Below are 13,164 nucleotides of genomic sequence, written 5' to 3' on the forward strand. Positions count from 1 at the left end.
TTTTTGCAGTTCCTGCGGTAAGGATCTGACTTTTTCACAGGGGACCTACCAAATTCAAGGTTTCCACACAAATTGTGAAATCGTGAATTTGGTAGGTCCCTACCTACTGGGACTGTAACTTTATTATAGTCTCAAAAGGACCCGAACATAACTAATCTGTTTCAAATTGTAGCTATGCACAGACTTTCTTCTGTACTGCTGGGGGCAGTAGACTTCACAGCGCAGGGTCAGCACGTGGGGTCAGTCCGTGGGTGTCATCCAGCTTGCTGAACCGAGCCCATGTACCAGCCTGACACCAATGTGATCCAGTGAGTAGGTCCACATCATTTGGCCTGCAAGGTGCCCCACAGGTCCAGAAATTAATGGGAATAGCAATTAATGGTGCCACCACTCCCCCATTGCCAAATTTCTGGACCCACTGGCCAGAAGATGCAGCTCCATGAGCAAGGGGTTGAGCACCGGTGCCATAGAGAGATCATGACTGCAGTGGCAAAGCCGCCTTGACTGAGATAAGACTGTTAAATAAATTACTATATTTCATAAAACATAGCTCCCCATATCCCCATATTACATAACAATCATATTAAACAAGCAGAATTTGGGTAAAAATGGGGTAGATTTTAAGAGTCCTCATCTTTTCCACTTTTGCCTGAAAACAAAAGTAGGGGGAATTCTAACTTTGGGTCTCATTTTATGTAAACCCTTTAAGTTTAAGGCTGTTCATATACAGTTCTAGCCTATCTCTAGAAAAAAATGTATTCAGCATTACTAAGTACATACTAATAGAGCTCTTTATGTATGTTTCCCAGGAAAGAGAAGTCTACTACTCGTTTGTCTTTTCTCAGATAAGCAGTTTTCATTCTAAATTAAAATACACCAAAGCAATCAGTGTTTGAGCTCTATAAAAAGTTACATATTAATCTTCAATGCCTGAGTAGAGACTCAGAAAAAAACTTATTGCAAACCACAAGTCTGCACGAAACATTTACTCAAGCACTGCAAGAGAAGTATTAGCTGTCCTCCATTAAGAGGCATGCACTCCCACAAGCATCAAAAGATGTCTTAATACCTTTTCTTCATTTCTACTACTCATTTCATCACAAGCAGAAAAGGCAGTGGCAATATTATTGTTATACTTGGGATGCCAGTTGTACAGCTGGTAGTTCAACAGCAAAGTTTAGTGCCCTTCTAAGTACTTCAGAAGAAAAAAAAGAGCCCTTCTTGCTTTCTGAAACCTAATGGATTGAGGAGCTACAAGAAGGAATTCCCATCTAAATGCAAATTGAGGCAACCCCATCTTGAATGCACCAGTAGTTACAAATGGTAATTTTCCCACCATTTGCTAATGTTACATGCAACAATTACAGTTTTATACAACCTGAGTCCTTAACAGCTCTTCCCTTTAGCATATAGCAAAGCATATTTTAGTAGTTTTTTTCCAGTTGCACAAGCCATATATACTCTTATCCTGGAGCAATTTGCTTATGCTGATTCAATTTCAAATACTGTTATTCCTTGTTTTGGGTTTAATTAGTCTTGCTTCAGAAGTGCAGAAAGACTAAAGCTGTCAGAAAAGAAGGAGGGTTTTAACTTGTTGAACTATGAGCAAAAGCTCCTACTTGTTTGCTAGAATGGGATCTGCATGCAACTGAGGTATATATTTACCTGGTGCACTGGACCTAGTGGTGCAGAGGTATGAACCCCATTTTAGATCCCTGCCTTCCCCAGCTAAGAGGTCAACAGCTTAGTGAGTACATGTGATTGATTGTAAAGGGATACTTTGGGTACAAATGTTAGGGTTGCAATTGGCCCCAGGACAGATGCCTGAACACACTGCATGGCTGAAACGCTGCAGCGGAGCCGTCAGGGTGACTGTAAAGTAAGCAGGAAGTGTGGACTTTCATCTAATTGTTCTAAGACAGTGATTTTCAACCAGGGTGCTATGGCCCCGTGAGATGCATTGAGCAGGACTGGCCTTACGGGTGGGCAACTGCCCTCCTGCCTGCACACACGCACACACAGAGCCCACGCTCACAGCAGGTCTCTCCCCATCCACCCCTGCCCTGCCTTGCTGGCGCAGCGGAGCCAGGCCAGGCATGTGCGAGTGAGGTGGCACCTGCTTCAGTCTGCCCACCGTGCTCCCATAGAGCAGCAGCGGTGCTTGCCCACGAGGAAGCAAGTCTCCTGAGCCAGCTCAGCAGCTCCCCCCTGGGACTTTATTTCTGAACTTTTGCTAACCCTACTACTTAAAACGCAAAGTAAAGCAACCAAAATACAAGTTTGTCCAGGGCACCATTTTTCCTAAGGTTGGCTCTGGTGAGACCCTTTCAAGGGTGCCATGAGGTGCCACACAATGTTAGCATTGTTTGGTGTACAAATGGGATTTGCAAGATAAAACCCGAGATTTACAACAACAAAAAAGGAATCCATAGTGTTAGAAGCATTCTGACCTGCTCTGGTCTGAGTTCTCTGCAACAGAAGAATTGCTCTATTATTTTCTGTAGTTAAAAAAGTAGTGAAAAAGTATGGGCTGGTATTTTCCAAAGGGGTGACTTGAGTCTGAAAAACACCTTTCTAAGGGATGAAGCCCTAGGCAAACTGGTAGGAAAGTCTCATACAAAATACTACATTAATATGAAAGTGTTTTTCTTCCCAGACCTGGAGGGGATGTAATAAAACTTTCTCAAGTCTTTAAAGGCTTTTGAAATATCAGATGCTGAAGTCATTGCAATGAACAAGGGGAAGGGGAGGGGAAGATTGTGTGGAACACAGCAACTAAAGCCTTTACTAACAAATCAATGAAAAGATCTTACACGCCAGTGCTCACTTCTAGTATCAGTTCAATCCTCTGTTATTAACCCAGAAGACCCCTAATAGCTCGGACTTCTCCATCCATGTGTCCCAGAGCCAGTCGTGTTGTATTCAGACAATGCTGCTACGAGTGCCCAGAACAAAGCCTGCGAGAGTCACAGTCAGAATTTTCTGTCACACGCCTGCAAAATGAGCTACTCTCCCATTTCAAGTGGGTGTACCTCCCTCCACAGGAGGCACAAGTACCTAGTCATGGGCAGCAGTGCAGAAAATACACGCATGAAGATGTGAAACTTTTAAGACCGTATGGTGAGGCTGGGGATGGGCACATTTGGATTTAATTTTACTGAAGGGTGGTTCACCTTTCAAATGTTTGGAAAATGTGGATCTACTGGACGCTGTAAAATGGAGCCCAAGTGTCTTTAGAGCAGAATGGAAACTAAAGTGTTCCCATAGTAACCAAAGACAAAAGAAATCTTATGCACACATGTAGAGACACACATAAGTAGGAAGCAAATGTCTGAGAACTTGGGAGACCCGAAGACAGGAATTCACCATAATCCTAATGACTGCGTCTTAATGACTGCAAGGTAAATACTTTTTTTTGGTGTAGGTCTGCTTCCATGAATGTGGGTCTTCTCCCTCTGCTTTGCCACATCACTACATCTTTGTGTGCCCAGCGTTAACAGGATTGGCGGGGGCATGAAAAAAATATTGATTTACAGTGCTTTATTTTGGCTATTAACTATCTTCCTGTTGCAGCTCTTCTGTTATCCTCATCCTTGACAATAACTACAATGTTAATGTAACCTGCTAACTGATCAGAAAGTTGAGTCAAATCACACCTGCAATTACACCTATAAGTTTCTGTTTAGCTTTAGTGGGGTTGCTTGGTATACTAAGAAGCACTGTGGCCTGGTATGAATAACAGAAGCAGCTACCATCATCACTGTGTGGCAGCAGATTCAACGTCAGGAAGGAGGAATCTTGAGATGAAACAAAAGGCATATTACTACTCAATTTTTATTTGAATTCCCTTAATGACAAAATAGGGTTGGGTCTACATGCAGATACTCAAGAAAGACAAATCAACTATACATATGGATAATACACCAGTTTCACACTTTTACTTGATTTGCTTTCTCTCTCCTGAGTATTATACACAATGATTGATCTTACTCCTAAAGTCAAAAGGAATTTTGCTACTGATTTTTATGGGGAAAAAGGACCTATTCTTATTACAGTCTCCTCTGATCCAACTCCAGCAATACCAAGCACTTAAAATTCCACCAAGGGTGAAATGTCTTTACAGCACTGTGCCACTGAACGAACCACAACACTTCCATTCTGGATGAGAAAATTTTGACAAGAGAAATTTACCTTGGATTTCAGTGACAGAAGACAAAACACCTGAAAATCTCATTCCAAAGGAAGTAAAAGGTTGTGGCATAGAAAAGCACTCCTTATGCCACCAATGCACCCCGTAATAAAGGAAGCTGGACTGGGTTTCCATAACCTCTATTCACTCACTACATATTCAATCCAGCTACCCTTGTGCAGCTCAGATAAGAAAAAGCAGAATTTAGAATCAAGAATTTCCTAGTTTTTCAAATAGGAATGTTCTGAATAAGCCTATTGAGTTAGAGTGTTTTGTGGACGGCATTTATTCAAACCTGTGATTACACACATAAAATACCAGGTAGGACTTTGAATCAATATTATCAGCATGAAAGAAATGATTACCTAGACACCTTAACAACTTCTAGTTTTGCTGTCCTGTTCTTTTGAACCAGGCTGACCTGCAATGATTATATATTTGGGAGGAAAGAGTTGGAATTTAGCTTGTTAAGAATATTGACGTTACAATAAAGCGCACAATTCTGCAGATGGAGGAATGTCAGCTAAGATTTCAATCTATTCCAGAGTTCAAGAATATCCTCATTTTCTGTGTTTGTATTCTATATCCTTAAACTGTACTCTGTTGGTGTACGCTTTTCATTTCAGTGCTCTGGAGTCTCTGACATATTCCTTGTCCAAACTGACCCTGTCCCTTACCAACACCTGGGGTTAGGGGAATGTGCAGGCAGTTTAGGAGCTGTTGCTGTAAGCTAATTGGTAAAGATTTCAATTGTTATTTGTGCCACTATAATCAACATGGGGGGGGTCTTGTGACAAACTGACTGAAATGATACAATTGCTATATAATGGCAATCATACTGCTGAGTTATTCAAAATGGGCAAGGAAAGGAAGTCCTTCCCCTGTGTGCTCCACTCTCCCAGAGCTTCATCTACAGCCACTAAAGTCAATGGGATTATTCGTGTTAATTAAAGTTAAGCAGCTACTTGAGTGCCTTGGCTGGACTGAAGCCAGAGTGCTCAGCACTTTGTAAAATTGAGACCTTTGTGAATGACTGAGAAACTGTCCATTTCTGTTTTGTTCCTCAATGGATATTTTGAGTATCAAAGAAATTATATAAAATCAGTATTGGTTCTGAAAGGGTCAAATCAGATTCATTCAACATATGTACTAGTCATCATACTAATAGTAGCAGTAGCAGCAGCAGTTGCAGTAACAGTAGTAGTACTTTTGCACCCAATAGCCCTAGTTCTGGACCAGGACCCCACTCTACCATGCACTGTAGAAACACATTATTTGATCAGTTTTAAATTATATGAAAATGTCTAAAATTGATTGGGTCCCTTTACCTCACAAATCCCAAAGTAGTTTCATTCCCTATTTTAATTAAATAAATAAGTCTTTGTCATGCAAGATCGTCTCTTGTGGATCAACAGAAGTGATTCTTCCACTCTATTTGGAACTGGTGATACCTCACCTGGAGTACTGTGCCCCGTTCTGGACCCCAAACATTAAGAAGGATGTGGCCAGATTGAAGAGAACAACCAAAATGTTTAGAGGCCTGGGAAGCATGTCTTCTACAGAAAGGCTGAAAGAACGAGGGTTATTTAATCTAGAGAAGAGAAGACTGAGGGGGGATTTTATAACAAACCCCACATACCTGAAGTACAATTATAAAAAGGGTGGAAATGGGTTTTTCTTTGTGGCTGCAGGGGCCAGAACTAGGAGCAATGTCCTCAAACTGCAGCTGAGGAAATTTAGGTTGGACGTTAGGAAGAACTTTCTCACCATGAGGGTGGTCAGGCATTGGACAAGCTACCTAGAGAAGCTGCAGACTCTCTATCCTTGAAAATGGTGAACAGCAAGTTAGATTAGTGGTGCTCAACCCTTGGCCTGTGGGACAAATCTGGCCCCTGGAGCCACATCATCCAGCCCACAGAGCTCCCCACTAGTCTGAAAATTTGGTGGCAGCAAAGCAGTTTCTGCTCCCTTGCTGCCAAATTCATAGACCCACGGGGAGTCCTGTGGGCTGGATAGCATGGCCCTGGTGTGCTAGATTGGGTGCACAGGGCCTTGTAAACTTCCACTCATCTACTTGCCTTGGGTAAATATTTGTTTTTAATTAAAGCATAATGTTTATCCCAGTGAAAGGTGTATGAGTAGATGTAGTCACTTTAGACTACTGGATATTCATGACCAGATTGCAAAGCTGAATCAAAAGGAGGGCTGGCTGAAAAATGACCTAGTGTCAAGCTCAACAATGACTCATCTATAATCTTGATAAAAGTTCTTTGCAAGTAAAAAATAGTTCAGTTGCTGGAGCACAAGCCTCACTGAGAGACAAGCGGGTAACTGTGGGTTAGACACATAGCAAATGAACTGCCATAGGCTGAAATGAGAAGTAGCTCTAATTTATTCTGTTTGCATTTAGAGATGCCTTGGTTTGCATTTTAATGTGAGATCAGCATGTGTGGCATTTCCTCAAATTAGGGTTTGTCAACACTGCAGGCTTACCCCAACTTATCACATGTATTAAACCCTGGATTCCCCTATTCTCCACATGTAAAACCCATAAGCACTTATTTGCACAGCTGAGAGAGTTCATGTTTCAATGAACAGGGGCTCCAACTCTCCCACTTTGCCATGAGGATGCAATTAAACCATGTGTAGCTCAGCCCATTTAGAAATTCTTCCAATGCCTTCCACAATTCTTGGGGTCTGTTTCAGCCCTTTTACCTAATTACTTCCCATTTATATGTGCCAGCAGTTACTTGCCAGTTTACAGATCTGGTCAATGCTGGACCCTTCATTATTCTGTGCCCTAGACATTTCCTGTGCAGTTCAGCTCAGCTGAAGATGTATGCTCAGTATGGCAGCTGACCATAGGATCATATTACTGTTTTGGTTAACCTGTGGTGTGATTTGGGGTGAAGAGGCTGATGGAGGATGTGATAGGCTGCTGTCTAGTGATAGGAGTCCATTAAAAACCTAAGGGTCTCCTACATAACCACTGAGTAGTGCTCCCTGCAGCTGACATATTCATCTGATCTCTGCTGCAGCCAAGTTTTGAGCACAAAAGTGCCAACAGCAGACCCAGTGCAATTTGGGAAGTGCACTCTTTCAACCTAAATTTCAAATCAGGCACATTAGCTACTCTGCCTTCTACATTTACTACAGTATTAATCACCAAAAACAACCTATCACAGTGCCATAGTGCTTAGAGTCGGAAGGGACCTAAACAGATAATCAGGTCCGACCCCCTGCCCCAGGCAGGAATGGATGCCGGGGTCATATCACCCCAGCCAAATATTTGTCCAGCCTCCTCTTGAAGACCCCCCAAAGTAGAAGAGAATACCACATCACTTGGGAGCCTGTTCCAGACCCTGGCAGCCCTAACTGTAAAGTAATGTCTCCTGATGTGCAGCCTGAACCTTCTCTCTAACAATTGGTGGCTGTTATTCCTAGTAACCCTGGGTGGTGCCTCAGGGAACAGAGCTTGCCCGAATTCACACTGGTCATAGTTGGAAGGGTTGGAAGGGACCTGAGCAGATCATCAAGTCTGACCCCCTGCCATGGCAAGAAAGTGTACTGGGGTCAAACGACCCCGGCAAGGGGTTCATCCACCCTCCTCTTAAAGACCCCCGGGGTAGGAGCCAGCAGCACTTCTCTTGGAAGTTGGTTCCAGACCCTAGCCGCCCTGACAGTGAGGGGACCTGAGCAGATCATCTAGTCCGACCCCCTGCCATGGCAGGAAAGAGTACGGCAAGGGGTTCATCCACCCTCCTCTTAAAGACCCCCGGGGTAGGAGCCAGCAGCACTTCTCTTGGAAGTTGGTTCCAGACCCTAGCCGCCCTGTGAAGTAGCGCCTCCTGATGTCTAGCCTGAATCTACCCTCTGCCAGCCTGTGACCATTATTTCTTGTCACTCCTGGTAGTGCTTGGGGGAACAGGACTAGTAAACAGCCACTAGATCCCCCTCAGCTTTCTCCTGCGGAGGCTAAACAGGTTCAGGTCCCGTAGCCTCTCCTCGTAGGGCCTGCCCTGCTGCCCCCTGATCATGAGAGTGGCCTCCTCTGGACCCTGACCAGTGCTGCATAGAGGGGGAGGATCACCTCCTTGGACCTGCTCGAGATGCATCTGTGGATGCATGACAAGGTGAGGCTGGCCTTCCTGACTGTGTCCCCACACTGCTGGCCCATCTTCATCTTGGCATCAATGATGACGCCAAGATCGTTTTCTGCCTCTGCACTGACAAGAAGGGAGTTCCCCAGCCTCCCTAGGTATGGTGCTGGTTGTTCCTCCCCAGGTGCAGCACCTTGCACTTGTCAGTGTTGAAACCCATCCTGTTCTCATCTGCCCACCCCTGTAAGCTGTCTAGGTCTGATTGCAGCCCATTCCTCCCTTCTGGTGTGCCCACTTCTCCCCCCACCTTAGTGTTGTCTGCGAATTTGAACAGGGTGCTATTTACCCCCTCGTCCAAGTCACTGATGAAGATGTTGAACAGCGCAGGCCCGAGGACCGAGCCCTGGGGGACCCCACTGCGCACGTCCCTCTGGGTCGAATAAGACCCGTCCACCACCACTCTCTGGTCCTCCCTGGTGAGTTTGTAAACGGCCACCAGGTCCCCCCTCAGCCTTCTCTTGTGGAGGCTGAATAGGATCAGACCCTTTAGCCTCTCCATAGGGCCTGCCCTGCTGCCCCCTGACCATGAGAGTGGCTATCCTCTGGACCCTCTCAATGCTAGCCACATCCCTCTTGAAGTGTGGTGCCCAGAACTGGACGTAGCACTCCAACTGTGGCCTGACCAATGCAGCCTAGAGGGGAAGGATCACCTCCCTGGACCTGCTTGCGATGCATCGGTAGATGAACAACAAAGTGCAGTTAGCCTTACTGACCACTTCCTCGCATTAGCGGCTCATCCTGGAGTCAACAATGACTCCAAGATCTCTTTCTGCCACCGTGTTGACAAGAAGGGTGTTTCCCAGCCTATAGGTGTGTTGCTGGTTCCTTCTCGCTAGATGCAGTACCCTTCACTTTTCTGCAACCTCTACCATTACAGAATCAACAGTTGACTTCCTGACACCAAACTGGCAAACCACAGACATGTAACAGCTTACAGATGGCAATAGCCACCTGCTTCTAGGCTACCTGGGTCTCCCTCATTTGTGTGTCCTGGAGCTGGAGGGCTAGGCTTAGAGCTATACAGTGGCCTTCCTCTTGCCACAGTTCTGGAGCCACTGCTCACCATCCCCAGTCTGTGTGACAATAATCCCACCCTCAATGCTAGCTGTCCTGCAGCAGGAGAACTAGTCTAAATACGGGCAATCTGCAGTGACTGCAACAGGCAACAAGTGCCTTCACACTGCCATGCATGCATCCACCCCCAAAGGAGCCTCTGGTTGGCTCCGCTGGTCAGGAACTGCTGCTGAAATGCCATGCTCTGTTTGGCAGACCCTGCTGCAATACTCATGCAGTCACAGGTAGGAACAGCTCATCCAGGAGTGCTGGTTCCATGATTTGGTGCTGGCTGGACTGGACAGAAGCAGAGACTGTGCTGAACTGCAAGTCTCAGCTGAAGCTGTTGGCAGGTTAAGAACAACCCTGCAAAGGGACCTAGGACAGGCACATTCTTCATAACATACACCTATGGAAGCTCAAGTTGATGAAACGCTTAACTAAGCCCCTCCCCACAATCTAAGTGCTAAACGCATACAACTAGACAGCATGTGTGGATGCAGCTACAAAGATGTGGGTCATGAGCAGCTCTGCATGGGCATTCAGAGGGCTGGATGTGGCATGCGCATGAACTCGGACACAGGTTCACTCTGCAGTGTACACAGGTATAAGAGCCAAATGAAGTCCTGCTGTGGCTCTGCTTCCAGCTGGAGACTCCTTGTTGTTCAAGGGTTCTCTAAACTAAGAAAATAAAACATTATATTTTTGTATTTAAGAACCCATTTGGGAGACTTCTGTTCTAACATAAGAAAGGCCACCACACTTCATGGGTGAGCTGTTTGTTAAAATTATCACTGGAAATACAGTAGTAAAGGCCCTGCAAGAAATCCTGGACCCTCTGAAAACAACAGGGTCATAATTTCCCTTCTTATTTATGACAGTAAATTGTGTCTAAATTCTGTGGCAAAGCCCTCTTGTTTGAGGCACTCTGGAGCGCCAACCTGGAAATTCAGTGGCTGTTTCATTTAAATGAGAACATGGAGTTGAATAATAAATTGAATAGCACAATCAAGGAGTTTGAGATTAAATTGACTGAATCTGAAAATGATCAGAATTCCAAATAAAAGGCTCCCCCCCCCCCACAGCTTCTGAGCTTCAGATCTCCCTGGACCAAGGGTGTCAAACTCATCTGGTCCTGCGGGCCCAATGAGTGGCATGGAGACAGTTTATGCATTGGACCAGGCCCACAGCCCTCCCCCACGTGCATGCATCCTCTATGGCAGGCATCAGCAACATTTTTGGGCCAAGTGCCAAAACCACCCAAAACCTGGATTTGGAAGATGTTGGTGTACCAGGGGAAGATGGTAGGGGAGCTGCAAAGGGCCTGATCTTTGTCATGGCAGCACAACCCCACCCCTTTCCCGCTGCCAGCCCTGAGATGTGTGTGCAGCTGCCACCACTGCCACAAAGCCTGAGCTGCTTGCAGCAGACAGTGGCCGGGCTGCAAACAGCCGTGCTGGCATCCAAAGCCCAAGGCCAGCTCCATGGCAGCAGCAGCTGCATATGTGCCTTGGTGTGCATGGCCGGGAAGGGGGTGGGGTAGATCTGCCTCAGGTCCCTTCCCCACCATGCTCCGAGGTGTGCATGTAGCTGCCACTGGCTACAGAGCTGGGCCAGGGCTCTGGACCACAGTACACCAGTTGCAGCCTCCTGGCTACCTGTCATATCTGGCTCAGGCTCTGGGCAGTTGCTGCCTGCCCCAGAGCCTGGTCTGCTTGCAGCAGGGCTTGCAGCCCCCCCCCCCACCACCACTACAGCCTGGGCTCTGTGGCAGCTTCCCAGAGCCTGGGCCAGCTATGGCATGGCTGAGCAAAATGGCCTCATGTGCCATGCTCTAGAGCCACGCAGCATCATCGAGGGCCAGTCCAGAATAACTGCCCCAAGCACCCGGTGTAGGTGGTACATATTCTGGTCGCTGCATGTGAGGTCGGGCTGGTGCATGTGGGTTAATGGGGCTGCACTGGGGGCCAAATTACAGGACTACATGGGCTAAATTCACCCATGGACCATGCAGTTGACAGCCCTGCCCTAGGCCACATTACCCCAGATGTGACCAGTGAAGATGTTCTAGCAATAGTTCCCTCAGTACGAAAGAGCAGAGGATACTGGCTGGGCAGTCTGCTTGAGGCATCTTTTAATTTTGGCTCTTTCAGACAGGAGAAAGGTTACAGATGTGATGATGCCTGTTAGGATCTGCGTATGAAAAGCCCTGTTGAAGCAAGGGCTGTTTATGAAGTAAGGAGACTGGTTAGGTTTGATGTTTCTATGGTTGTTATTTTTGGGTTAAGAAAGTTGATTTTTTAGCCAAGCCACCTTGAGCTGAGCATGGGCAGGGATTTTAAAGGCCCATTACAAACATAATAAATATTGTTTAAGGCTGGCTGTAGACTCAGGCAAACATCATTGCAGCAATTCATGTTTTAAAGGATATGCACCCAGACAGTCATGCTAAAAAACATTCTATTTCGATAAAAATTGATGGCGTGTACATTATTTTTTGTGCTTTAATCAGAAAGTTATGTGCTAAGTTTCCAGAAGTTACCAGTTTTTGTAAATAAGTGTAAATTATTTAAGAAGAAACTCTAAAAACTGACAAGCCAGAACAGTGACCTACTTTAACAGTGATTTTTTAATGTAAATCTTTACTTCAAGTCAGACTTGGAAAAGCAGGGTGACTCCTGCTATATTACTCTCCCCTCTGTTGGCATGAAAACTTATTGCTACAAACCGTACATGGAACATATTATTTATGTTCTCTCAAGTGTTTCTGAATACCTCACAGCCTTTGAAGTAGTTATTCTCATAACACACCTGTGTGGTAAGTAGTGCTATTATCAACCTTATTGCACAGTTGGGGATGAAGAAAGACCATGAGAAAGATTCTCAGAGGAACTTAGGCATCAAAAATGCTTACTTAAGTGCAACTACTGTGGATGGCCAGGAATATCATTATTCTGACTCAACAGACAGAAGTCTATTCCTTCCCCCCCGGCTGGTTTGGGATTCACAGACTAGCTTTCCACAGGGCTGGGATAGGGCAGGCACTAAAGCACATGGTTGACTACCTGAAGGCTACAAGGCCGGCTTCAGAGATGATGCTCAAGGGCAACTAGAATGGTTTCATTAGGGGGAGGTCATGTCAGACCAACCTGATTGCTTTTTATGATCAGGTCACAAAAGCCTTGGATGCAGGTGTTGCCGTGGATGTAGTCTTTCTTGACTTCAGCAAGGCCTTTGACACTGTCTCCCACCCCATCCTCATTAAGAAATTGGGTGACTGTGGCATTGATGCCTACACAGTCAAATGGACAGCAGATTGGCTGAAGGGTCACACTCAGATGGTGGTGGTGGATGGGTCATATTCAACCTGGGGAGAAGTGGGCAGCGGAGTCCCCCAGGGCTCGGTCCTTGGGCCCGCACTGTTCAACCTCTTTATCAGCGATTTGGATGACGGGGTGAAAAGCACCCTGTTTAATATCGCTGATGATACCAAAATTTGGGGTGAGGTGAGCATGCTAGTAGGGAGGGACAGACTGCAGCAAGACTTGGATAGGTTACAGGGGTGGGCTAGCAAAAACAGGATACGCTTCAACACTGACAAGTGCAGGCTGCTGCACTTGGGCAGTAGTAACCAGCAGCACATTTATAAGATGGGAAACTCCCTTCTTGAGAGCACAGAGGCAGAAAGGGATCTTGGAGTCATTATCGACTCCAAGATGAACATGGGCCGACAACACGAGGTCACGGTTGGCAGGGCTAACC

General features: G+C 45.9%; 1 protein-coding gene and 1 long non-coding RNA gene across 4 annotated transcripts in view; one reads left to right on the forward strand and one right to left on the reverse strand.

The window, feature by feature from the left end:
- The window catches only part of PRKAG2 (protein kinase AMP-activated non-catalytic subunit gamma 2), a 328,707-nt gene that overhangs the window by 95,089 nt on the left and 220,454 nt on the right, over nt 1-13,164 (reverse strand). The window lies entirely within an intron of this gene.
- Nucleotides 7-4,700, forward strand: LOC109306786. The gene is made up of 2 exons (XR_002100113.1): nt 7-1,323; nt 3,425-4,700. It is a non-coding gene; the product is annotated as an uncharacterized LOC109306786 (long non-coding RNA).

Source organism: Crocodylus porosus, unplaced genomic scaffold, assembly GCF_001723895.1.
Source record: "Crocodylus porosus isolate Cpor-Errol unplaced genomic scaffold, CroPor_comp1, whole genome shotgun sequence".
Lineage (NCBI taxonomy): Eukaryota > Metazoa > Chordata > Crocodylia > Crocodylidae > Crocodylus > Crocodylus porosus.